At 40.6% G+C, this 26,987-nt stretch overlaps 1 protein-coding gene and 1 long non-coding RNA gene across 2 annotated transcripts in view; one reads left to right on the top strand and one right to left on the bottom strand.

Moving 5' to 3' along the window:
* Window positions 1-26,987, bottom strand: part of CCDC192 (coiled-coil domain containing 192) — a 178,093-nt gene that overhangs the window by 65,876 nt on the left and 85,230 nt on the right. The gene's annotated exons all lie outside the window — the stretch shown is intronic.
* LOC125126289 (uncharacterized) overlaps window positions 549-26,987 on the top strand; it is a 52,022-nt gene continuing 25,583 nt past the window's right edge. The window contains exon 1 of the long non-coding RNA XR_007134583.1: window positions 549-754. This is a non-coding gene — a long non-coding RNA (uncharacterized LOC125126289). The remainder of the gene's footprint in view (window positions 755-26,987) is intronic.

The following is a 26,987-nucleotide window of genomic DNA, read 5'->3' as shown; positions in this document are numbered from 1 at the left end:
GTCTTTCCACAGGCTTTGAATCATGGCCTCAGTTTCTAAGGCTGGGCTTTATCGATTATTGCCCATGAGAAATTTGGCCAGGCACATGACATCTCCAGGCTCTAGACCCCACTTCAGAGTTGGTAGGGATTAAATGACAGCTCATAAATGACAGTACCCAACACTCTGTTTGCAATGCAGTGGATACGTCTTTCTATTTTTTTGTCATTATTCCTTGAAACACATAAGGGAAACTCTAAACACTAAAACACTGAAGTATCTTCTCTAAATAAAGAAGACTGTTACATTTTACAGAAAATAAAAATTTATACTTTATTGAAAGCAAGACATTTGTCTTCTTTCTCCTCCTCCTTTTTCTTCTTCTGAACTAAGTTTTCTGCATGGTTGCACTGATCTCCTCCTCACTTTGTAGGATAGACAAGACTTAACTGAATGTCCTGAAACAGACATGCAAATAGCCTTGATCCAGTCTCCCGCAGAGCTGGCCCAATGCCTAGGCAAAGTAGGTGGCTGCCTTCATGTAATGATATGAGAAGTGCACTAAAACCCTACTTCTCGTTTCCTGCAGAATCTCTGTCTTGGGCTTGCCAGAGCATAGCTTCTTACCACTTTTGTCGGAATCCATCCCATCCAGCCCCACCTTCCTTCATTCAGACAACATGTATAATAGACAGGTTTTGTTTCCAGAAGGCCACTGATAAAATGCTCGCTCCCAAGGACATCCCAGAGAATGGTTTGAATACAGAAGGTATAGGTATGTTTCTCTTTTCATTTCTCTTTTAATAACCCATCATTAATAATGAAACTATTAAGCGTGATAGTAGCATTTGGCTGTAACGTGCCTTAGAAAATCAGTTTCACATCTTTTATTTTGTTTTATATTTATACTTCCTTAGGTCAATATTTTAAAAGTCCAGGGATGGTAACTATGTGTCATGCATGTTTCTTCCTACTCAGGCCTTCGATTTGGAGATTCTTTCACACTGGGTTTCTCATCTGGCTTCACAGTCCTTAACCTATACTCCCAACAACTGCTTGCTCATTGATGAAACCTAATTGTCATCTATGTTAATGTCTCTGTTTCACAGATGAGCGAGCTGTTGTCCCAGAGAGCTTAAGTTGATCTAATCATGTTCTCTCAGTAAGGAACTAGCTAAATTAACTAGAACTTTGAAGGTCTTTTGATTCCAGATGTTGATTTTTCTTTTCAGTGGTAACGTGAGACTTCACTAATCAATAGCACCATTGATTGGTAAATTCGCAAAGGTAACCTTTGATAGTTACAAAGTGAGTAGAAGCAGAGAGGCAGACTGGATTATAATAGGGTAGCATGGATGTGTGATGGCAGGGCATTTACAGCATGAGTTGCCATGATATATTTCGAGAACCTAGGAAATAAAGGAAGGACTTGATGAACCCTGCTGAGGGCTCTCTGTGCCAGGTGTTGTTCTGTGCCCTCCTAGTGACTCTCCTCCGAGTATCCTGAATTGACCCTGAAGATTACAATCAATCTATTCTGTTAAATCATTTGAAGTAACAAAGAGTGAACCTTTCTTACAAAATACGTTGAATGAAAGACAAATCACAAAGGCAAAGTGTAGTTTAGCCTTGTTTCATTTAGTAAGGTCATAGAGAAACTAGCTGAATCACAAACCCTTAGCCTCATTACAGCCTTGACCAGGAGCCAGGCCCCGCATGACCACTGCTGATATTTAAAGCTCAAGAGAGTTAAACTTTAGAAATCACAGCTGACCCTTTTCACTTCTTTGCAGTATCCCTCCCTTCTAAGTAGCTTATTTGATGTTACAACATGCTATAGAAATACATTTAAATTCTGTTTCCCATATGCAGAGGATTCGGAATTTCTGATAAAAAGAAAACAAAATCCCAGGAATTAGACAAATGTCTTGACTCACCAAAGGGGAAGAGTTTACTTATATTTGGAGCCAAGTCTCAGTTCTTTCCATCTATGGGATAAATAATTATTAGAGATGGAGGGAGAGTTTGCCAGTAGATGTCCTAGTTTCCAGAAATCACAGTTAAGTGTTTTATGTAAGAGAAGCTACCAATTAATACAAGATAAACTTTATCTTGGAGTAAATTCCAATGATAAGGTAGAAATTTCTAACACTAGAATTGTCTAAAAGTTGGAATTTGTTTCTCTGAAAGATTAGTAAGCTACCCTTCCTTGCATGTGGTATAAGGACCATTATTGAGAATGTGCCAGAAAAAAGCTATCACTTATTGACCACTTATAATATAACGCCATGATATCATGCCCCAGTGGGATTTATTCCAGGGATGAAGGATGGTTCAGTGTTTGCAAATCAATTATTGTGATACACCACATTAACAAAAGAAAGGATAAAAATCACACAGTCTTCTCAATAGATTCAGAAAAAGCATTTGACAAAATAAAATATCCATTCATTAATTCACAACTCTCATCTAAGTGGGTATAGAAGGAGCATATCTCAATATAATAAAGGCCATTTATGATAAATCAAAAGCTGAAAGACTTTCCTCTAAAATTAGGAACAAGACAAGAATGTCCATTCTAATTTTTTCTCTAAATCCATTTCTTTTTAAAATTTTCCCCCTTTTTTTGGCCACCCCATGGCATATGGAGTGCCCAGACCAGGGATCAGATCTGAGCTGCCCCTGTGAGCTAAGCTGCAGCTACATCAATGCCGGTTGCTCTAACCCACTGTCATGGGCTGGGAATTGAACCTGCATCTCAGGGCTTCTGAGACACCACTGATCATGGTAAGCCACAGCAGGAACTCCTAAATCTATTTCTTAAAGTAAGATGAGTCTAACTTCGGATCATGAAGATTTGCGCCATGGGCTGACCCCCCAATACAATTTAGAAATCAGATAGAATCACTGAATCTTAGATGACACAGAATTGGGTGCAATCGTTGAAACCAAATTGTCCAGTCCTAGCATTTTAGAATTTCAGAAATGAAAGCAGGAAGAAAGGACATAATTTTCCCAAAGTCACAGCTAATAAAACCAAAAAGAAGCAGGTTACTCAAAGCCAGGTTTTCTCACTCTCCAACTCAGTGTTTCCCCTCACCCCACTTTATCACATTGCTTTTTGGCCCTAAGATCTGAAGGGCAATGAAATGGGTATCTGATTGGAATCCGGAGCAATAACCAAGATCCCTGAGGCCTAAGGTCTCAGTGTCAAAAACAGTGGTTATTTAGGCAGATGGTTTATTTAAACCCTCTTTAAACAGAACCAGGAAGTACTGGACTCAGGTCATTCTAGACGGTACATATGCGGGATGCATTTGATAGAAAGAAGAATTTTTAGGTAACTGAGACACTGAGATCCTGATAACTTCAGAGTAATAACCTAAATTCATATCTGCCAGCCACCTTGCCTTCCTATAGCATCAGAATATCTGTACTCCAACAAATCCATTTCTGAGATTAACGGGTACTACTTGTATGTTCCTTCTTTGTGTGAGTGTAGCTCTGACTTGACATTCTTACTCAATAAACATTAATCAGGCTGACAACTGGAATTTTTGAGAAGAACTTACAGTGCAGGAAGTTTTTCTATTACTAAGCTGAGCACAGTGCAGAACAAAATTGAGTGTTCAGTCGGTCTTGCAAAAAGAAAATATAACCAGTGCTTGCTAGAGCCAGATCTACCTTTTGGGCTGACCATCTCAGATCACACCCTGAGAACACAGGAAGAAGCACACCATCAACCTAGCAGAGCCTGCTAGGGAGCTGTTGTTCAATGCAACTTTCTCTGGGGACATAGAATGCCCAAAGGGCCAAAGCTGTATGTAAAGCAATTTCAGCTTCTCGGCCTCACCTCGACAGGTGTTGGTGTCATTGGCAAACAGCCATAGTGGAAGAGCACAGAGACCAGAGGACGGAATAGACAGGTGGTGAAAAAGCATTCCTGTATCTGCCCTATGAAAGTATTGCTAATCTCCTCCAACATGATTACAAAAATAATGAAGAATTTTTTTCTCTGCAGTGACTTTATAATTGGGCAGATACTTGTTGTGTTTCGTTTCCCTGTGCTCAGCACTCCTTTTGAACTTGACTAAGGCTGCCTTCTGGGGGAAAAAAAATGGTAGCTATTGGCCATATGTGACTTATCTTGAATCATAAAAGCAAAAGCATGTGTTTGAGGACTGGGAAATTAAGATCCTGAAGCACTAAGTTGATTCAGTCACCTTGAAGGGTTTTTCTGGTTGGTAAAGAATCTTGAAGGGTTTTTCTGGGTAGTGAAGAAAGTTAACTTGCACAAGAAATGTCCCTCTCTTTCAGAAACCCCACTCATACCTGAGAGCAGTGAAATTATAGGGGACACAGGCTCAGGAATACAAGAGCTGGCTTTAAAATAACTTGACAAATCCTAAGGAAATCTGGCAGAGAAATGGAAAATTACCATAAGAGGAGAAATGATTCTCATATAGCATGAAATACCCTCGTACAGCGTTTAAGAGAAATTAGAGAAAGCAGCTAAGTAGGAAGTTTTCTGTGATGTGTATTATTTTCCATGAAGTACAATGTTTTAAAAACTGAATCAAAATAATTTTGCAGCAGAAAATTTTAAGTTGAGGGTGAAGTGGACTTAATCTCATATAAAAAGATATTTACGATGTGAAAAGTAAGAGTGAGTGTATGAGTGAAGGTTTTATAAATTGCTGAGTGTGTTATGTTAGTTAATGTTGATACTGCTTTTATTTTAGGATCTTTAGTCTTTACAAGTAGAGCTTCTGAGATGGTGGTTCTTGTCAGTGAATTATTGAGCAAAGGGCTTTACAGTGTTATCTATTCATTGAATATACTATGGGTGCAATTAAATAAGTAATTTATCCATTCTTTAATTTTTTAACTGTTTTTCTCTGTTATCTGTTTGGAAACAAAAATAGTTTCCTAAGGGGCAAGAATCTCAAGTCAAGTTTTTCCCTAAGAAAATTTAAAATTTCCATTCAGGTTCACTGCAAGCCATGTTTGACAGTTAATTCCACTAAGGACATTTGAATACGTATGGAGGAAGCATCCGAAATTAAAGTGTTGAGCATGGCTCCTAGCTCAAGATGTGGTTTGTCTTTTTAACTCTTTGACTTGACAAGGAGGATTCCCTTGAATATTAAACTAATCAGACAATATAAATTCAACTGGGGAAAATAAATTGATGAATCAGATTGTAGGAAGTCACAGCAGAATTAATGATCTATAGTTCACATAAGCTGAGACTAACTAATTTTATCTAAAACCTCAGGCAGGGGACAGAGTGAGCAGTAGTACTCTGGTGGTCCAGTGGTTAGGATTCAGCACTTTCACTGCTTCCCCTCCCCACCCCCCGCCCCAGTTTAATCCTTGGTCTGGGAACTGAGATCCCATGTGAAGCTACTGCATGCCCATGTTTAACATTTCAGTTATTATTTCTACCCTAAATAGTCTCCTTTTCCTGATTTTCTTCTTTTCAGTTCCTTTTCAGCTATCCACTGTAATAAAGAGAAGTCATATTATAAAAAAGAGGGGACATCAAGTGCCACTAAAACTGTCCTATGCTTTATGTAGAAAAATTGATTCCTTAAGATGCTGTACATAAAAATAAAAGAGTTGATAATCACTTTGCAAACATACAGTCATGGTGATAAAACCCAGTGGTCAAAACTGAACTACCTTAGAATTCATTTGTCCAAGAGCTGCAAGGCAAAGTCACTTTCCGGATCTCCTTGCAAAAATATTTTGTAGCCCCCTCCCCAATTCTGTTCATGGTCATGCTCTCTTATAAATGTGTACTTATAATGCATGTATGACATCATGGTCTGTGTCCTTTTGATGACAAGAAAATCATATTTCCAATACTACAACAAAATTTTTCTTAGCCAAAACCTTTCATTCTAATCGTTAGCTTAGTCTCTCTTAGGGCTTTCCTGCAGTTTCTCTTCTTGACCACTGGGGCAACCTATACCATAAACATTTAAAGATGACCCAAGAAATGGCTGTGGTTTGCCACACCTGAAAACTTGCATATTAAAAGGTGTAAGTCCTGCTCTGTGGATTCAGCTAAACACTTGGGGGAAATGGCCTGACCATTAGGCAATATTTGCAACCTAAATTCACTTTCACTCCTCGTATTCAAGCCATGACTTGAGTTAATTTTTTTTTTTTTAGTTAATTTTTTTTTCTTGTCTTGTCTGCCACTATTTAGAGAAGCTATCTTATTCATGTCATGAAGCCACACTTCACAGATGGTGAGATAAAAGGATATTTGGATTTATGTATAGTTATTTTCAGTAGTCCTTAGAACAAAAGTTTAATTTCACAATCTGATGTTGTATGTGATTTGAGTTATATGCATGCAAGATGATGCGGCAAAGGCATAACCCAGTGAACCAGGCATTTGACACATGTGAGCAGTACACAGAGAGTTGGGGCGGGGGGGAGGGAAGGTGTGGTGATGATGGGAACTTTTGCTATGTAGATATTTGCAAGTTTCAGATTGCATATTTTAACAAGTCTCGACAAATGTCTTTGCTGTAAAACAGGTCATCAGATATGGATTGTTCCTTGGTTCTCCAGAGTTGGACTCCAGAGTCTGTCTCTTATTTCACTCTCTAGCAAGGTGCTTTGTCTATTTCCAGTAGGAAAGTTAGTAGTGAAAAGATAGTGCATGAATTTAAACTTCCAATCAGGAGTCTTTAAGTAGATCTCAAAGTCCTATCTGGTAGACCTCTGAGCCTGTTTAAATCAACACACCCTTGTGTCTGAGATAGGTAAGGCTAACGGGGAGGGTGGGGAATGTCTGAACTGGGCTTAAAGCCACTTGCCTCATCTCTTGTTAGTGACTTGTGGTGTCACACTTTCCAGAGTCTGAGACTGTAATTTAGGGATAATCAGATGAGTTTTCATCAGAAACAGGTTGAAGATTTGCCAAGTTAGACAAAAGGTAAGGTGTCTGTTCTGGTCCTGACCCAGAAAGCCCACAGGAGCCATATTTGATCAATGGCCTTTTGTATTTGAACTTCCAGGTTCTCCTTAGTGGGAACAACATTGGCTTGACAAGAGACACCCAGCTCTGAAAATGTCATGTCCCCAGAAATATATCTTTGGAACACCCTGAACTGAATCTGATGCCACTGAGATAAGAATGAGGTTGCCTCAATAATTAGATTATTTGTCTTTCCTAGATGAGCTGAAACTTTTCATTACAAATTACATTTTAATTTACTCAAAATGTTAAATTTTTTTTATTGTCAACTGAACATTGGTCCCAAAGTGGGAAGTCTCTTAGAAGCCATATCAGGTATTATTAAATGATCTTGGTAAGATAATTTTTTATCAGAGATTTCTGAATTAGGCATTTTTTTCTGTGTCTGACATAGGGCCTTCCTCCTTTTTTTTATAAAGGGAAAGCCAGTAGCACTGTCCATATGACTTACAAATCTTTCGTTAGGAAATGCAAAACTCCACTGACAGATAAACAGTCCTGGGATTATCAAGCAGACATAACTCAAGAATCAGTAGCCTAGGGAATAGATAGAGTTTGATAGATATTTAGCGGTTGTTTGCAAAGAAGCACAGAGAAGATGATTCTCAGACAAGCCAATTCTGTGATGAACCTCTCGCTCATGCTTATCCTTTCAAAAAGAGGCTAAGGGCTTCCCCTTCTGCTCTGTAGGTTGACAACTGCATATCAGATCCATCTGAGTAGCTTTTTAAAAAATGCAGCAGCTCAAGCTTCTCTCCAGTCCTACTCAATCAGAATTGGAAAAAGTTTAGCTGTGGGACTGGTGACCTGGTTTTTAAGCTTCCTGGTTGCTTCTGATGTGCACGTCTGTGGAGGCCACCTGGAGTGTCTGTAGATAAGAACCAGGTGCTGGCTACAAAGGCAGTAGCAGTGGGCTGTGGCCATTTGTGTGTTCCTGTACCTGAGGGCAGACATCACTGTGAGTTGGGGATGTGGTACAGCGGCAACTGTGCTAAGCTGTGGGTAGGGAGGGTTCCAGGGGACTTTGGTCCACATAATACGTGTTCTTTTTTATTTTTTAATTTTTTATTTTTTTGTCTTTTTGTTGTTGTTGTTGCTATTTCTTGGGCCGCTCCCGCGGCATATGGAGGCTCCCAGGCTACAGGTCCAATCGGAGCTGTAGCCACCGGCCTACGCCAGAGCCACAGCAACGCGGGATCCGAGCCGCGTCTGCAATCTACACCACAGCTCATGGCAATGCCGGATCGTTAACCCACTGAGCAAGGGCAGGGACCGAACCCGCAACCTCAGGGTTCCTAGTCGGATTCGTTAACCACTGCGCCACAACGGGAACTCCATGTGCTCTTTTTTAAGATGGCCTATTTCAGCAGTAGGAAGAAATGAATTAGTTGAAGCAAAGGCATCTCTGTTTGTGGAAATCATACTGTCCTAAGGCCGTGCAGTTAAGGAATTTGTGAAGTACCTCAGCTTTCTTTCTCAGGGTAAATACGAGAGGTAGGAATCCAAGTACCAAACTGCACCCAGCTCTTCAGAGCTTCAGTCCTCCTTCCCTCCCAGACTTGGAGAAAAACACCCCAGTCTTTCTGATTTTTGAGCTCCCTTGATACTCGTTGCAGGTCATAGCAGCTAAGGAAAATTCCCATACCTGCTTTTCACACTCATTGCATTGTTCAAAGTCATTTCATCGACTTTCATAAGCTTCAAAGAAATCTACTAGGAAAATTATAAGTCCTGTTCCCAAGTCTGTCAACAACACAGTAATCTGAGGCAACTGCCTTGATATTCACTCTCTCTCTAATGACAAATGGAATTTTTTTAAACCACCTCAGGGTTTACATGTGGATGAATTAACTCATTCTGATGAAATGCTTTGAGCCCTAAATGTTCACGGTGAGTTGAGGGACAGTCACAATGCAAAGGATAACTTCAAGAAAATCTCCTTTTTTAGCTTTAAAATTATATTTCCTTTTAAAAAAGTAATTCAAGATTAAAAAAAAAAAAGGAAATAAACCCGTGCTTCTTAAATGTTTTAAATCCCTTGATAATCCCCATGTGTATTTAGCTCCCTCCCTTTCTCTCTCTCTCTCTCTCACACACACAGCAAAAAGGGAAAAGAAACATCGCCTTCTGTGGCACAGAATACCTCAAAGATCTTTGCTAGCTAGCCTAATTTTTGTGCACTATGGGAGAAAAAGTCTTATAGAACCTCAAAGTACTCCAAGGTAACTCAATTCCAGTATGTGGAGAGGAGAAATCTTCAATTGTCTGAAAAGGCTTAATATGGAGTATAGTTACTAGACAGTCTTTGATCACATGCATTGTTTATTTTTTTTTCTCTCCAAAACTGGAGTCACAACTGTACCTAATTTTAGAGAAAAGATGGTCTCTAATTGCTTTTCTATCCTTTTCTCAACCTCTGTGAGAGTAAATGAGAGAAAATCTGTAAATTAGATAAAACATTGTACTGGAGATGGCGTTTCTCTCAACCAGAAAGATCCAAGTGAGCACATCAACTAGAGGTGAATATTTCTGCTTGACAAATCCAAGCACAAAAGCTACTGGAAAACTTTTTGGTCTCAGATGTTTGAGGACATGTTTTTCTGACCAGGTTAAATCTTCCAAAGATGTTCAGAAATAATTTTGAAAATGTTATGACAAGGAAGAGGCATTTTGGAGAGTATGCAAAAAGAATGAAACAAAGATTTGAGATTAAAAACCATGATCATCATCGGAGTTCCCGTCGTGGCGCAGTGGTTAACAAATCCGACTAGGAACCACGAGGTTGCAGGTTCGGTCCCTGCCCTTGCTCAGTGGGTTAAGGATCCGGCGTTGCCATGAGCTGTGGTGTAGGTTGCAGACGCGGCTCGGATCCTGCATTGCTGTGGCTCTGGCATAGGCCGGTGGCTACAGCTCCGATTGGACCCCTAGCCTGGGAGCCTCCATATGCCGCGTGAGTGGCCCAAGAAATAGCAAAAAGACAAAAAAAAAAAAAAACAAAACCGTGATCATCGAAAAATGTCTATCTGTTAAACTGTAGGACACAGCAGAGAAGAGACAGCACACAGGTTGACAGTCTTGGATTAATGAGAACTGGAAGAAATGAAGAGATGGAAAATATGGAGGAATGTTTAAGAAACGTAAGCGGGGGGGGGAAGGCGAATCCCCAGTGTAAATCTAACGTGCTTTCCAGAAAGAAAGAAGAGAGAATGTAGGGGGAGGCAGTATTTGAAGTAAAAACGATGGGGAAAATGTCCAGAAAAGAAGACATAATTCTTTAGACTTAAAAATTACATAGAGTTTTAGTGAGAAAAGTTTAAAGTGGCCATCTTGGGGTCTAATTCCTAGAGCTTCTGATTCACCAAATCCGTATTGGTGTACACATTTATGACCTTCAGCATCTCCTGGCAGTCCTAGAACCTGTTCTTGGAACACCGCGTTCTCTGACACTCCTGTTGGTAAGCTGTGAGATAGAGCAAGAGCTAGACAGATGTGTGGGCTCAGGGCAAAATATTTTACTTAACTGGGAGTCAAATGCTGATGGGGGGATCTAGTGAGAGGGGAAGTTTAAATATACAAGAAAGACCTGAATAGTTGATATTCTAAGATTCCTTAGATGGTGAGAGAGAACTGTATCCGAAACCAGGGTGGTGTTGGCCCAGAGGAAGTAGGTATACCTATACGTGTTGTGTTAGGAGGGTGAAAAGTCTTGTCTGATCACCTTTTTTTTTAATTAAAATTTTTTTATTATAGTTGATTAAAAAAAGAAAAACAAGAATAACAAAAATATATAAAACAAACAAAAGCTATAGTTGATTTTAGATTGTTGTGATAATTTCAGCTTTAAAATCAAGTGATTCAATTATGCCTATAAACATATCCACTGCTTTTCAGATTCTTTTCCCACAAAGGTTATCACTGAATTTTGAGTAAGACTCCTTGTGGTTCTCATAGCCTTTCTGGGATTATTTTTAGTTCTAAAAGATAGATATACGGCTATCAAAGCAAGCCCTAGGCTAATCCCTGCTTAGGGTTCTTATTTATAAGCCACTGGGACCAATTTGAATACAAATACAAAAAGAATTTACTGCTAAGAAACTTGCAGAATCAAACAGGGAAACAGGCTGAACATGGGGGAGACTTAACAGCAGCCAGAACAACCACTGTGACAGAATTATTTCAGAGTTGCAGGCAGCCCAGCTTATAAATACTCCACTGTGGCACTGGACACTGAGTGATGGATGCTTCCTCCAGCTCCTGCTACCCCTGTCTCTGCTGTTTTGGAAACTGGAATTTGTTGCTGCCCTGCAGAATTCTCCCTCACCTGTTCTGTGCATCTCCAAATCCCAGTTCATAGTGCAGAGAACATATATCAGTGGGTTATATTCCTTCACCCTGGCTGCAAGGGAGCCTGGAAAATTTTCTGGCCAGCTTGGTCTACAGACTGCTGTAGAATGGAGACTGCATAATGGAGAATTCCCCAGCTTCGGTAAGGGGATTGGAATTCAGGGCAGCTTAAACCGTCCAGCAGGATTGATGCTGCATCCCATGGAGCACCTTAGCGGGAACTAATGAAATGTGCCCCATGGAGGCAGAAGCGTCTTTGTGTTAGCCATTAGAGTATCTATTGTGAGAACTTACTTATTTGTGTATTTATTTATTTTGCTTTTTAGGGCCACACCCGTGGCATATGGAGGTTCCCAGGCTAGGGGTCCAATTGGAGCTACAGCTACCGACCTACGCCAGAGCCACAGCAATGCCGGATCCAAACCGCGTCTGCAACCTACACCACAGCTCACGGCAACGCCAAATCCTTAACCCACTGAGCCAGGCTAGGGATCGAACCCGAAACCTCGTGGATGATAATCAGGTTCGTTAACCATTAAGCCATGAAAGGAACTCCGAGAACTTTTAAAAGTAGCCTTTCTTCCAGGGGGACTCTTTCCTGAGTCAAGGTGGGCTGGGTGAGCAGCATGTAGCTGGTTATTAGTCTACACTTGCCCCTCAGCTGGCTGTCCTTGTTCACAGAATAACCTCCCTAACTAGCAATGTTCCTGAAGGCTCTACGCCTGCCAAAGATAAGGGGATTAAGTGTGATCCTGAAACCACATCACAGAAGTGGCAGACTTAGGCGGCAGCACTGATCCCACACTGTATAATCCATCAGGCCTTTATTTTACAACCAGCCTTAAAGCCATAAACTGTTGCTTCATAATCAATTGGCAAATGTTATCAGAAAAGGGGGATAAACTCCCTTTTCTCCTCTTGTTACTGTTTTCCACACCCTGATCTGAGTAAGTACAGATGTCTGTCTGAATATGATCGACTCAAATGATTTTGACTCAAGCCTCTAAGGGTCTTGTTTGGGGTTTTTTTGAGTCCTGTGTGAAGAGGCTCTTCTTCACCAGGAACTTTTCTTACCCTAGGAGATCCTGAGCTGTCAGTTTTGATTCATTCTAGGAAACAGGACTGGCTTTAGGAGCATGAATTCTTAGAAGTTGAAGGATGGGTTTCCTCTCCCTCCATCCGGCACCTCTCCCCAGCTCTCATAGGTCTTGCGTGTTTCTAAGTCAGGTGTCAAGGAATCATTTGGTGACATTTTGATTTTTATAAGCTAGAGAAACTTAAGGCCAAGAGGGCAAATCTCTAATGATGAGATTTATGTACTAGAAGGAGTACAGAAATGTTCTCTCAGGGCAATGAAATCAGCACAGCATCCCAGGGAAACCAGCTCTTCCTGCATTCTGGTATTCCTGAAGCTGACTGTCTGCCAGAAAGTCTCTAGAACAGAGGTGAGCCAGGGCTGTGACAGCCCTAGATCAGAGTGGTGCCTTAGCAATGAGCCACAGGCAGTTAGCATTCAGCCTCTGTGGTTGGGTTTGTGGGCTGTGGCTGGACTGGGAGTGCCACAAAGGTGAAATTGTGGGTAGAAATTCTGGCTTCTACTAGGGCACAATAAGACAATCTATACCTACTAGTTTCACATACTTTCAGGGTAAGACATAAATAAATATTTCTTTTTTAATAGTACTTTTATTTTTAAAATTTTTAAAAAGATTTTTTATTATAGTTGATTCACAATTTTCTGTCAGTTTCTGCTGTACAGAAAAGTGACCCAGTCATGTATATTCTTTTTTCTCACATTATCCTCCATCATGCTTCATCACAAGTGACTAGATGTAGTTCTCTGTGCTATACAACAGGATATCATTGCTGATCCACTCCAAATGCAATAGTTTGCATCTACTGACCCCCAACTCCTAGTCTATCGCACTCCCTCCCCCTTCCCCCGGCAAACACAAGACTGTTCTCCATGTCCCAGAGTTTGTTTCTTTTCTGTAGATAGATTCATTTGCACCATATCTTAGATTGCAGATATAAATGATATCATATGGTATTTGTCTTTTGCTTTCTGACTTATTTCACTCAGTATGAGAGTCTCTAGTTCCATCCATGTTGCTGCAAATGGCATTATCTTGTTCTTTTTTATGGCGGAGTAGTATTCCACTGTGTATATATACCACATCTTCCGAATCCAATCATCTGTCAATGTTTATGCAGAAGCCTTTATCTAGGGGTGGGTGGAAAATTACTCTATTGTATGTTCTAGCTTCCATGTTTTTACATAACTAAAGTTATTCCAGTTTCTACAATGGACACGTCTTTTCTTCCCCAAATGAACTAAGTGTCTCTGAAATAATAATGGGAATTGACTCCTGTCCAGTGTTTTCTTGGTGCCAGGCACTATTCTAAGCACCTCATGTATATTACCTCATGAAAACCTCTTAAGAATTCAATGTGGTAGACTCTTACTAGCATCCTGATTTTGAAGTTGAGAAAACTGAGGCACAGAAGATTGACCAAAGTGAGTGGCAGAGTTTCGGTAAGAGGACATACTAAGTGGCAGAGATGGAATTCAAATCCCAGAAGACTAGCTCCAGGTCTGGGTTCTTAATTCCTATGCTGCAATGGTTCCAGGAAGGAAAGCAATCCAGCCTTTCCTGGAAAAAAGGATGAAGGCTAGAGGAAGTAAGGTCAGGTATGAATAGCCAGATGATGTGAGGTAAATCTGGACTGAGAAAGGGAAAGCTGCAGATATGGAAACAGGCACAGGGCACTAGGGAATTTAGATTTCACCCTCGAGTTGGACAAAGGCTGCATTCCTCCATAGTCCATGTGCTGTGAAGCTGTTTTTAGGACCCTCAGGATAAAAGAACTGAGAGTATACGTCCCTCAAAGGTTTGGCCATCTAACACATAGAAAAGGAAAATCAACTTAAAATGGAGAAGAATAAAACAAATTTCCTCTGGTGCCTTGAAGAGCACTTAGAGGTGTGCATTGCCTTTCTAAGTAAAAAATCCCTGTGTTCAAGTCAAATTAAAAAGAAAACACAACCGAAAAGGCTAGCCCTCCATCTCTTACTTCTTATTACTTCCTGTGATTTGATCCTCCTGGGATGTTGTTAGAGATAAGAAACTCAGGTCGTAATGAGCTTCAATAGTGGCTCCAGAATTTCCTAAAGACAAGAGGCTGTAGGACCAGTGATCCAGATGGCAGGGTGCGGCCAGCCAGTGAACTGGTCTAGGTCTGTGTTTGCATAGCAGACACACTGTGTTACATTAGCTCATGTTTTCATCCTGGGTGGCTTGGGGATCAGGGGACTATGCTCTCCAAGCCACCCTTGTCTGCTGTCACTGAGGAACATACTGCAGATGAAACGTTAGGGTCTCTCAATCTCTTCCTTCAAATCATCCTGAACAAGGTCAGCGCATATGTATTCAGGCATGTTGCCTTAAGCCAAATCTGACTTCACATATCCTGACCAGCCATTCCAGATCCTCTGGCTGTAGATAGCTTGTTCACTTGAACCCTTAACAGGTCTCTTTTCGTTTTTTCCACAACCACAAGCCACACGGTCCAGAAGAAACAACTTCATGGCACACAACCAAAGTGAACAACATTTATTTACTAAAGCATCTACCCATTCCTGTTAGAATCCCACTTCTGTCTGAATCTGGATTTTTAATGAGAAAATAAAAATGGAGGCAACTGAGGAATTGGAAAGAAATGGGCCCACCCACCAGAGAAACAGTCTTAATACCAACTGATACCTGCATATAAAAATTTGAAAGATGTTCATTTTCCTTTCACAAAAGTCATACCAACTCACTTTCTCCCAAAGTATTTTTAAGAGTGCCTGTCCCCTAACCTATCCTGTTTTTCAGAAATTTAATTTAATTTTTTAATTGTGACATAATTGACTTACAATGTTGTGTTAGTTTCAGGTAAACAGCAAAGTGACTCACTTAGACTTACATATAAATTTTTTTTCAGATTTATTTCCATTATAATAAATAGCCTGTCCTGTTTTTAAAATCAAGCTTTTATATTTTGCCAACCAGAAAGATGCAAAATGACATTTCTAGTTGTTGATAGTTATTTTGACTGATTTTAATCTAATTATAAGGGAAGTAAAAGATCTTATGTGCTTATATTTTGTCCATTATTATATAATGTTTAAATATTAACTTTGCTCTTTTCTATTAAATTCATATCACTAATATTGTTCTCTATCTTTTTAAAATAGTTTTTTTGGAGAAATACCATCAGCAGCCAAAATGTAACTAGGTATTCACCATGTTAATTTCAAATGAAGACGCTCATTGGAAGATGAGTTAATAATAGAGGAAATGGGAGTTCCCGTCGTGGCGCAGTGGTTAACGAATCCGACTAGGAACCATGAGGTTGCAGGTTCAGTCCCTGCCCTTGCTCAGTGGGTTAACGATCCGGCATTGCCGTGAGCTGTGGTGTAGGTTGCAGACGTGGCTCAGATCCCAAGTTGCTGTGGCTCTGGTGTAGGCCGGTGGCTACAGCTCCAACTGGACCCCTAGCCTGGGAACCTCCATATACTGTGGGAGTGGCCCAAAGACATAGCAAAAGGCAAAAAAAAAAAAAATAATAATAGAGGAAATGTGAAGAATAATGATTTTATGAGATGGGCTAGGAGCAAGAGCTTCTAAACAGAGGGTGCATGAGAAGAGGCATAGAATTAAAAAGTATGGGTTGCAGAGTTGAGCTCAAGCTTTGGTCCAAGGAGAGGCAACAGGGTCTGCTCTCCCTGAGTTTGGAAGAGGAAGTTAGTGCAGCTCATGTACTCTATGGCAGCAGAGCTTTTAGACATTTATATGAGGAAAGAACATTTTAAAAAAAAATGTGGGTCAATTCCAAATGACCAAAGTGCAAAGTGGAAAGAGACAAACCTCCAAGCTTAGCAAGGGATTAGATTGTGAAACTGTTAAAGGCCATGCTAGGGAAATTTATTCTGAAGAAAATAACAGGTCATAATTTTAGCCAATGGATGGGCACTTAGAAATGATGCTGGAACAATGCGGGGAGAATTTGGGTCAGGGAACCTAAATAGAGAACCAACACAAAAGTCGAGTTGAGAAATGAAGACCAAGACTGTGGGAATGCCGAGGGAAAGTATTGATCAGACTTTTTCCAAGATGGCACTGACAGGATCTGGGAACCAATGGATCCTACAAATGCAAAGGAGGGAAGAAAATCATGAATTGTCCCCGGCTTTTTCTCTTTATTGAGCGGGTAGATGGAAACACTTTTAACTGAAATAGGCAGTAAAAGAAAGATCAGATTCTTTTGTGGGGGTGTGGTGGGGGTGGGGATGTAGGGTGAGAATGGGCCCAAAAAGAATTCAGTTTTGACTTTAAGGTGCCTTTGAGAAGTCACAGGGAAGAGTCAGCATTGTTTAATTACTCCTTTTTTCAACGAATATTATTCAATACCTACTTATCTAGGTCCTGTTCCAGGTTCTGGGGAGACCTTTGCAGGAAAGACAAAGTCCTGGCCTTTACAGAGGTTACATTCCAGAGAAAATAGCTAGAACATTAATTTCAGGATGAATTTCTGATGCACAAAAATTAGCTCTTATTCCCTGGGTTCACTGAGGTTCATGGGGGCCTTTTGTGCCGTTAATATGCAGAGCATATCTACGTCCCTGTTGACTCAATGTAATTTTTGTAAGTGAATATATAAAGATTTATAGTTACATTTTCTTTTATTACATACAGTTGTTTCTGTTTATCCATTTGAAGTCAAGTTTTTTTGTCCCCCAATGAAATCCTCATTTATTACATATTTCATATAAGAAACTGGAAAATGTATTACAATGACTCATTTGATGACAATAGTCTTCAGAAAAATCAGTGATTAAGCCTAACCTCCCTGAGCCCATTTACTTATTATTTTAACTACGAGCGGGTTGGACACATGACTGAGAGGCCACCTTGGACGGAGCTCAGTCAGGTCTACCCGCAGTGCCTGTCTTGCCCTTTTGCTTCTTCTCCCTTCCCAATATCTTGCAGTTGCCTCCGTCAGCCTTCTGTTGCCACTTTCCACATCACGCTTCCCTGATTCTTGTCCCTCTGGAACCAACACTGGTGCTGCTGAGTGCCATGGGATAAAAACCTCACAATCCTGTTTGATACTCTCCAGTCTTGGTTTCTAGTCTCAGCTGAGTTCTCAGAACACCCAGCACTTCATCTGAGCCTCTCTGGCAGGTTCCTCTCATTCCCCACAGTGGCCCGGACAGGCCCTCGTTATTATTCACAAACCCCTGAAACGCATCTCCTCTCACTCTCTGCAATTGTCCTTGACCACCGACTATGCGGAGAAAAAACTTAAAACTCAGATTAACAACTGAGACAGCAGTTCCTCAAGCTCAGGCCCCAAAATCCATGGAGTTGTTCCCTTTGGCCTCCATCCTTTCCTCCCTCCCTTGGGTCACAGCAGAAGAGGTGCCCTTCTCCAGGGGGCTCATCCCTCCCCATTGCCCTGTGTGCTCTGGATTCGCTCCTCCTACCTGCATAAGGACTTCTCTATTCTGCTCTTATCATGTCTTCTCCCAAGTCTTCAAACTGTCCACCTCAGGCTCATTCTTAATGGCTATAAGTATTCATAAGACTTTTTTTTCTTTCTTTTTTATTTTTATTTATTTATTTATTTTTTGCTTTTTAGGGCTGTACCTGTGCATATGGAGGTTGCCAGGCTAGGGGTCAAATTGGAACTACAGCTGCCAGCCTATGTCACATCCACAGCCATGCTAGTTCCGAGATGCTTCTGCAACCTACACCAAAGCTCACAACAATGCTGGATCCTTAACCCACTGAGTGAGGCCAGGGGTCAAACCCACAACCTCACAGTTCCTGGTTGGATTCGTTTCTGCTGTGCCACAGCAGGAATTCCTTTCATTATTATTATTATTTTTTTTTTTTCCATTTTAGAGCCCCAAGTGCAGCATATGGAAGTTCCTAGGCTAGGGGCTGAATCAGAGCTGTAGCTGCTGGCCTACATCACAGCCACAGAAACATGGGATCCAAGCTGCTTCTGTAACCTACATCACAACTCATGGCAATGCTGGATCCTTAACCCACTGAGCGAGGCCAGGGATCAAACCCACAACTTCATGGATACTATTCAGGTTCACTGAGCCACCAGCAGAATGCCCCCTGAGACTTTCTTAAAAACAAATTTGCAAATGAACTGCCTTACTCATTCCATATCCCTCCCTAGCTATCACCCTCTATTTACTTTTACAATCAGACATTTTTCTTTCTTTTCCTAAAAATTGAAGTGTAGTTGATCCACAATGTTGTGCCTGTTGCAGGTGTACAGAAAAGTGACTCAGTCTCTCTCTCTATAAAATATGTAATATTATGATATGTATATATATATATACACACACTTTTTCAGAGTCTTTTCCATTATAGGTTATTACAAGATACTGAATTTGGTTCCCTGTGCTATGCAGCAAGTCTCTATTGTCCATCCGTTTTTGCATATAGCACTGTGCACCTGTCAGTCCCAAACTCACAACCTGCCCTACTTCCCACTCCACTTGGCAATCCCAAGTCTGCTCTCCATGTTTGTGAGTCTATCTCTGTTTTGTAAATAAGTTTATTTGTATCATTTTTTTACATTCCACATATAAGTGGTATTTGTCCTTGACTAACTTCACTTACTATGATAATATCTAGGCCCATCCAAGTTGCTGCAAATGACATTATTTTGTTCTTCTTTATGGCTGAGTAATATTCTATTACATACATACATACATATGTATGTATGTATCTCACATCTTCCTTATTCATTCTTCTTTTGATGGGCATTTAGGTTGCTTCCATGTCTTGGCTCTTGTGAATAATGCTGCTGTGACTATTGGAGTGAATGTATCTTTTCAAATTAGTGTTTTTATCTCTTCTGGATAGATGCCTCAGAGTAGGATTACTGAATAAAATGATAGTTCTCTTTATCTTTCTAAGGAACCTCCATGTGTTCTCCATTGTGGTTCTACCAATTTACATTCCCACCAACAGGATAGGAAGGTTCCCTTTCTCCACCTCTCCAGCATTTATTATTTGTAGTCTTTTTGATGATGTTCATTCTGACTGGTGTGATGTGATACCTCATTGTGGTTTTGATTCACCTTTTTCTTACAATCAGCTATGTTGAACATCTTTTCATATGCCTATTGGCCACTTGTATGTCTTTTTTGAAGAAATGTCTATTTAGATCTTCTGCCCACTTTTTGATTGGGTTTTTTGGTTTTTTGTTGTTAAGCTATATGAGCTGTTTGTATCACAACCAGACTTCTTAAAAAGTTGCCCACTTTCTCACGATTTCCACTGTTACCTTCCACTTGCTCCTCAACCCTCCTCAGAAAGGCTCCAGTCTTCACTTCTGATCCAAAGGTGTTGAGTAGATGAAAATATGTTACACTGATTAAACGAAATTAAATATCCCAGATGACTTTCAGATTTTAAATAATTTGTAAGAATGTACATTATGAAGGTTTTCCATGAGTATGTATGAACATCATTCTTTCTTGGGGATGGTTTACACTGGGTAAGTCATTCTAAGTTATAGTCTTGATTATACCTTTTGATCTAAAGCATTTTTTCTCTCATAACTAATCATTTTAATGAAATCGAGAGGAAAAAAGAAATACATCCTTTGATAGACCAGGTTTTGACTGAAAAATGACTGTTCCATAGACCCAGTATTTTGCAGTAAATGCAGAAGTGGAGTTAAACAGTGGTTGGTTGGAACTGCTCTCCACCTCAAGCTATTACCTCTTTAGGAGAAGTCACTGCCTATCACAGATATGCCTCAAGGGTACTCTTATTTTGGGATATAGTATTTTTCATTAATAGGACATGGCTGAAACATGCAGGCGAATAGGTAGAGTTTGCCAATCAAGTATACAATGAGTTAGGTCTGTTTGTTGGTGCCATATCCCAAATGCAATCTTTCTCATGGTCTGCCTGTGAACATCATGCATCTTGAGGAATAACATACTGAATAAACCAAGAAGTCCTTCACTTCAAATAAACATAGCTTATTTGAATGATAGCAGCTATTTCTGAAAATGAAACCTCCATTTTTCCTGCTTTGCTTGAACGGTAGCATTCACTTATTCTATTACAAATGTGGCCTTTTCAAGTCAGCTCGGCTCCCTCTGAGTATCTTGGGGTTATTTATCTTTCACACATGATCCTTCTTAAGAACAGAGAAAAGCAGCGGAATCTTGCTGTCTTCAAAGAACCACAGAGAGAAGGGTGGCACCCTTTGGTTTAAAAATAATAAACAAATAACACAAGCCAGTGCCCTGTGAAATGGTGGCACAAAGCCCTATGTGGCCACAAGCGTTACTTCCTCCTGTCTTCCCAGGGCTACTGGGTATTTTAGGGGCACCTGCTGATAGTGTCAGCTGCCAGAATATTGCTGACACCACATGGTACGAAACAACAAAGAAGCAAACACAGGGCTCTGTTGGCTCAGCGGCCCGGCAGGCTCTCCCCATGAATACACAAAGAGCAGCCACACCATCTACATCCTGCTGCGTCCCCAAAGCATCCCAGTTGTCTGCCACACAGCCTCTCCTCCCTGACCTTTGTCTCTGCAAGGGGGAAATCCAGTCTAGTCGAGCCATGGGTGTAAAGATCAACCAGTCACTCCGAGTGACCTGGGGAGGAACAGGCACCCTCTCAGGGCAGGGTGATCATTCCAAGGAAAACTGCTTCAGTGAAATCAAACCCTCAATCTGGCTGGAACCAAGGCTCCATTATATTCAAGGCACAGGCTGTTTGTTTGTTTTTGACAGTTTTCTTTGTAGTCTGTCAAACCCTCTCCTGAAAACAACGGTCTTATCCATCCCAGTATCTTTCAATTAAGTTGTCTCTAAATCCTGCTACTCTATTAAAAAGTTTAATCTACTTGGAAAATGAGACTTTGAGGTGCCCAGGGATGAAATGATTATACTAGCAGCTTCAAGTATAACATTTCGCCACTCAAAACACAATCATTGTCTGCTCCAGGATCTGCCAGAGCAAATACTTGATTACTAATAGCCTACCAGGGTTCCCTGAGGCCATAGGATGCCAAAGAACAGGGCAGAGGGAAAGACACAGAGTTAGGGCGGAAAGGCAATGAATACAAACGGGGGGGGGGGGGACTCTTGAAAAGAGATGATGTTGGAGTTCCCTTCGTGGCTCGGTGGTTAACGAATCTGACTAGGAGCCATGAGGTTGCGGGTTCGATCCCTGGCCTTGCTCAGTGGGTTAAGGATCCATCGTTGCCATGAGCTCTGGTGTAGGTCACAGACGCGGCTTGGATCCCGTGTTGCTGTGGCTCTGGTGTAGGCCGGAGGCTACAGCTCGGATTAGACCCCTAGCCTGGGAACCTCCATATGCCGCGGGAGTGGCCCTAGAAATGGCAAAATGACCAAAAAAGAAAAGCATACTTTTCTAATACAGAAGATCAAAACACTTATGCTAGAATATGATTTTACATTTGCACCTGCTGTTTTTTCCTGACATCACATAACGTGTTACCAAAGCTGGTGGCATGGAAAAAGGAGGAAAGAAAGAAATTGCCCATATAAGAGACTGTGGCCCTTAGCTATACAGTTCCTACACCTGGGTGAGCCCTAGAAATGTATAGACCCCGGGCCAGGTCAAGATATTACTTGGATATTTACTGTGTAAATCATAATAAGATCAACAGTGGCTTGAAGCCACTGGGAAAAATAAATAGAAGTCACCAAAAGGTGAAAGAAACTTTCTTGGCAGATCCACCATCCACGAAATTAAAATGATGAAGCAGAAAGCACACACTGCCACAGATGCCATAAAACTCAGATTTCCTTGTGTATGGGAAGTATGTCCAGGAACAGCTGCTCCCAACAGGCCCAGGAGAGCAAGCGTTGCATGTGACAGCCAGTGTTCCTGTTTTTATTCCTGACTCTTCCCTCATCCCGAAAGGAAGGGGATTGGCCACGCAGCATCAAGGAGCTCACAGCTCCAAGTTGTAAGATTTCGGGATAATCACTGAGTCCATCTGCAGGGTTAAAACCCACTGCCTGCTCCTAGACCAGTTAGCTTGCAAATGTGCAGCATCTGCTGCATTTTAAAATTTGAATTAATTGCCAGTTAGAAACAATTAGTAGATGTAAACGATTGCATTTGGAGTGGACAAGCAATGAGATCCTGCTGTACAGCACGGGGAACCATATCTAGTCACTTGTAATGGAACTTGATGGAAGATAATATGAGAAAAAGACTGGGTCACTTCGCTATACAGCAGAAATTGACAGAACATTATAAATTATAATAGAAACAATTTTTAAAAAGTTAGAATATATCACAGAAAATATAGATGTACTGTTTCTCTTGCAAACAGGACGGGCCCTATCATTTGGGAAGTCTAGTACAAAGTGGAAATGCAGCCACCCTTGTTCAGAAGTGATTAAGAATCCCGTGACAGTGATAGCAGAGCGTGAGAGCAAGTGTGTGCCCTTCTAAGTACAGGCCTGATATGCCTCCACAGGTGATGTGCCCAAGAAGCCAGCGTCATGTGAAAATTCAGAGGAGCTGGCAACTGGGGCCATTGTCCTCAGACATCAATCAGTGGGCATCGTGTGGTAGCTGCCCCTTTGGAATAGAACCTACCTTCTCACAGTTCATAGAGCCTCCTTCACTCCCTTTACATCCTACATTGAGGCCAAGTCTCAGTTAACATTCCTCATTCCACCTGCTCAGTTGATTTTTTTCACCCTGACTTCACGGACGCATTTATATAACCCACTTGGCTCCTATAGAAATACAAGTTTGTACCCTCTGGTCCAAAGGTTAAGGCTGCCCATGCAAAGACTTGCTTCCTCATTTTGCATTGGGGACAGTGACCTACTACAAAGCCTTTATTGCTAATTGAAAGTAGGAGTCACCTAGGCAAAGGTTGGACACCTTTTTGTCCTAAGACGTTGCAATCAAAAGAAGAGGGTGAGCATATGTTAGGAAGAACTTCCGAGGAGCGCATAGGGGCTTTCCTTGTCCATGACCTCAACATGCCCATCCTCTTCTAGAAAGTTCACATGGAACAAGGCGAGCCTGGAAGATGGATGAAGCTCCTTCTGCTCTAGGATTCAAAGGAGTCTTCTCACTTTATGAAAACTTAAAAGATTTTGTCCTAAAAACTAAAATTAAAAAAAAAAAAAAAACGGCCCACACACATGCTACTAAAACACACCACTCTTTTAAAATTAACACCCATGCAAAGTATCAACTATCAGTCATTCTCTTTGACCCCATCTGATGTGCTTTGATGAATCCGTCTCCTGAAAAGAATGAATCACGCCCTTTGGGAACGTGGATGATAAATCTGAAGAGCTTAGCTCTCCCTGAATAACATAGTCCATAACGATGCACTTTGTTCTCTTGAGCTTCAAAAACGTACCAGAAGCTTGAAGTTTCTTACAAACTCCCCACAACAGCACTGTTCTGCACACTAAAACTTATTTGTCTGCTAAGAACACGTAGAAACTGAAGGAAAATCCTTCTCTCACTAATTCCTTTTTCCCTCTGTTTGACCTCCATCTGATTCCTGGCACTGTAGAGTATTTCATTTTGCTGGACCATTTCCAGGCCAAGTCTTGTTTCTATACAAAACCCGAAAAGGTTCATTGGTCAGGGTTCTGGTTGACTCATTCAGCCAGATTTCCCTCACTTGGTCGACATGCTTTACCTCATTTCTTAGCTTTTGTACTCATCTAACTGAAGGACCCACAGAGTCAATATTTGCTAAGTACTTTAAACATCAGTAAATAAAAGCATAATAGATTTAGTTTTAAAGTGACCTATATGATAAAACATAATGCTTTTTAATGCCTTTAATAACTCTCGTTACTGTTGCTTTTAAGCAAGATGAGTACTTTATGTTCATGCAATAAATCTTTTTAAAAAACATTTGAAGAAAAGCATTAATTTCATTGAGGCTTGTTGCAGCTCAGGAAGTGTGAAATTATTTTAAAAAATATTTTAACATGTCCTATTTTTGCATTTATCTTTGTTCATTTCTACTGTAATTTATATATAATATGATAGGCATGTAAATTGCAAATATTGTTGCATGTATGCCTTTATTTTGTTCAGTTGTTTGAAAAGCCCTTAAGAAAAGAGATAGCAAATGTGTGTTTTTTCCTGTAGCTCCATCTGCTCTAAATCCATGTAACTGTGGGGCTCTTTGTGTCCTATGGTTACTCAATAGACATTAGAGAAAAATGACATAATTTGATGACTGTAATACTCAAGCTGCTCAACCTCAAACTTTTCTCCTCCTCCTCTTCCTCTTTTTCTCTCTTCAGCCCTCAACATTTAACTTCTTACCCAGTTATTGGAGAATTTCAAGTTTTAGGACTCTATGTAATATTGCTTTCTAAAAGAATGGCTCTATTTTCTTATTTATTCATTGAGTATAGTTTCTTATTTATTCATCGAGTATACAATATTGTGATATCATACAGTATTTGTCTTTGACTTATTTTACTAAGCATAATATTCTCTAGGTTCATCCACATTGCTGCACATGGCAGTATTCTATTCCTTTTTGTGGCTGAATAATATTCCATTGTATATATACACTACATCTTAATCCAGTTTCTGTTGAAAGGTACTTAGGTGGCTTCCTTATCTTGGTTATTATAAATAGTGCTATTCTGAACATCAGGATACAAGCATCTTTCTGAATTAGGTATTTTCATTTTTTTCCCTATAAGTACCCAGAAGTGGTATTGCTGGATCATAGGATAGTTCTATTTTTAATTTTTAAAATAAACTTCATATGGTTTCCCTTAGTGGCAGTACCAATTTGCATTTCCCACCAACAGCATATGAGGGTTCCTTTTCCCCACCTCCTCACCAACATTTGTTTTTTATAGACTTTTACTACCTGTGGCTCTTACACTTAGTCGTGTGAGGGCAGGATGCCTTGGCTTCAGGTCTCCACAACTAGACTCGCTCTATCCTAGTGCTCACCACCTTCACTCTTCTTTTTTTCCCTTTTTTTTGGGGCTACACCCATGCCATATGGAAGTACCCAGGCTATGGGTTGAATTGGAGCTATAGCTGCTGGTGTACACCACAGCCATGGCAACGTGAGATCCAAGTTGTATCTGTAACCCCACACCACAGCTCACAGCGATGCCAGATCCCCAATCCACTGCGTGAGGCCAGAGTTTGAACTCGCATCCTCATGGATACTAGTCAGATTGGTTTCCTCTGTGCCACAATGGGAACTCCCAACTTCACTCTTTTTAAATGTCCATCTCCACACCATCATCAGACCTCTCAAACTGAAATCTCTGCCTTGCCCTAAGGGTTTGTCTTAGCCATCTCAAGTGAGTCTGCCACAATGGCTCACAATTGTTAAATGTTTATTAAGTGTTAGAGACTTATTCAAAAACTATACATAGATTACTTTAGCCAACCTTCACACAAGCCTATGGAGGCAGGTACAATTATTACCATAATTCATCAGTTCTCTGACATGTTTATTTCACATTCTGAAATAGAAAGGTGTCTTAAAATGGAGAGTTGGCAGCATTTTCAGAAACTATTGGCACATAAAATGATGGTGTATATATTTACAATCTGTAAAATCTTAGATTTGACATCTTTGTCAGTTGCAGTATCCCTATGCAAGTGACAAAGATGCACAAGCTTAGAGAAGTTAATTTAAGGCCATGAGGCCATATAGTCTTATTCCAAAGCTCAATCTCTTAACTATTACCCTGCAACTCAGGGCAATGACCCTTCATGCTTTTCTCCATAATTTCCTTTTCACGATGGTATTGTTTCATTTTAAAATTAAATGATTACTTCATTTTGTGATTTAAAAGTTAACACATAGGCATTGTAAGACTTTAAAAAGCAAAAAAAAAATGAGGAAGAGACACAAATCACCTTGAATCCTACTAAGATATTACTATTGCCGACATTCTGGTACATTTCTTCCTGGCTCCCCCTCCCCCACTCCCCATGTGCACATTCGCACACAGTTGACCCTTGAACAACCTGGGGGTTAGTGGTGCTGACCCTTTGCGCAGTTGAAAATCTGCATAGAAAATGTAGTCAGCCCTCTGCATCTGCTTTTCCTCTTTATCTATGTTTCCACTTAGGGATTTCAACCAACCGTGGATTGTGTAGTACTGTAGTATTTACTGTTGAAAAATATCAGTAGTATTTGGACGTGACCCAGCACAGTTCAAACCCATGTTGTTCAAGGGTCAACTGGATATTCACAGCACTGGTGGCATACCAGTGATGTGGTTTTGCACGCCTCTGTTTAGTACTATATGGTGAGCCTTTCTCCATGTTTTTACATGTTCTCTAAGTATAAGACATTGAAGAGCCATCTCACTTACCATTGTGGGTGGGATTGTACTATAATCGAACATTTAAGTTTTTGCCAAGTTTTCTTTATGAGTACAAGTGATGTGCTTACTGTCTCAGGGTTCCAAGAACTGTTTATACTTCTTCTTCTTTTTTTTTTTTGTCTTTTTGCCATTTCTAGGGCCACACCTGTGGCCATATGGAGGTTCCCAGGCTAGGGGTCTAATCAGAGCTGTAGCCACCGGCCTACACCAGAGCCGCAGCAACGTGGG

This window comes from Phacochoerus africanus, chromosome 4, assembly GCF_016906955.1.
Source record: "Phacochoerus africanus isolate WHEZ1 chromosome 4, ROS_Pafr_v1, whole genome shotgun sequence".
Taxonomy (NCBI): domain Eukaryota; kingdom Metazoa; phylum Chordata; class Mammalia; order Artiodactyla; family Suidae; genus Phacochoerus; species Phacochoerus africanus.
Note: the sequence above shows the minus strand (reverse complement) of the source record. Positions and strands in the feature narration are given on the sequence as shown.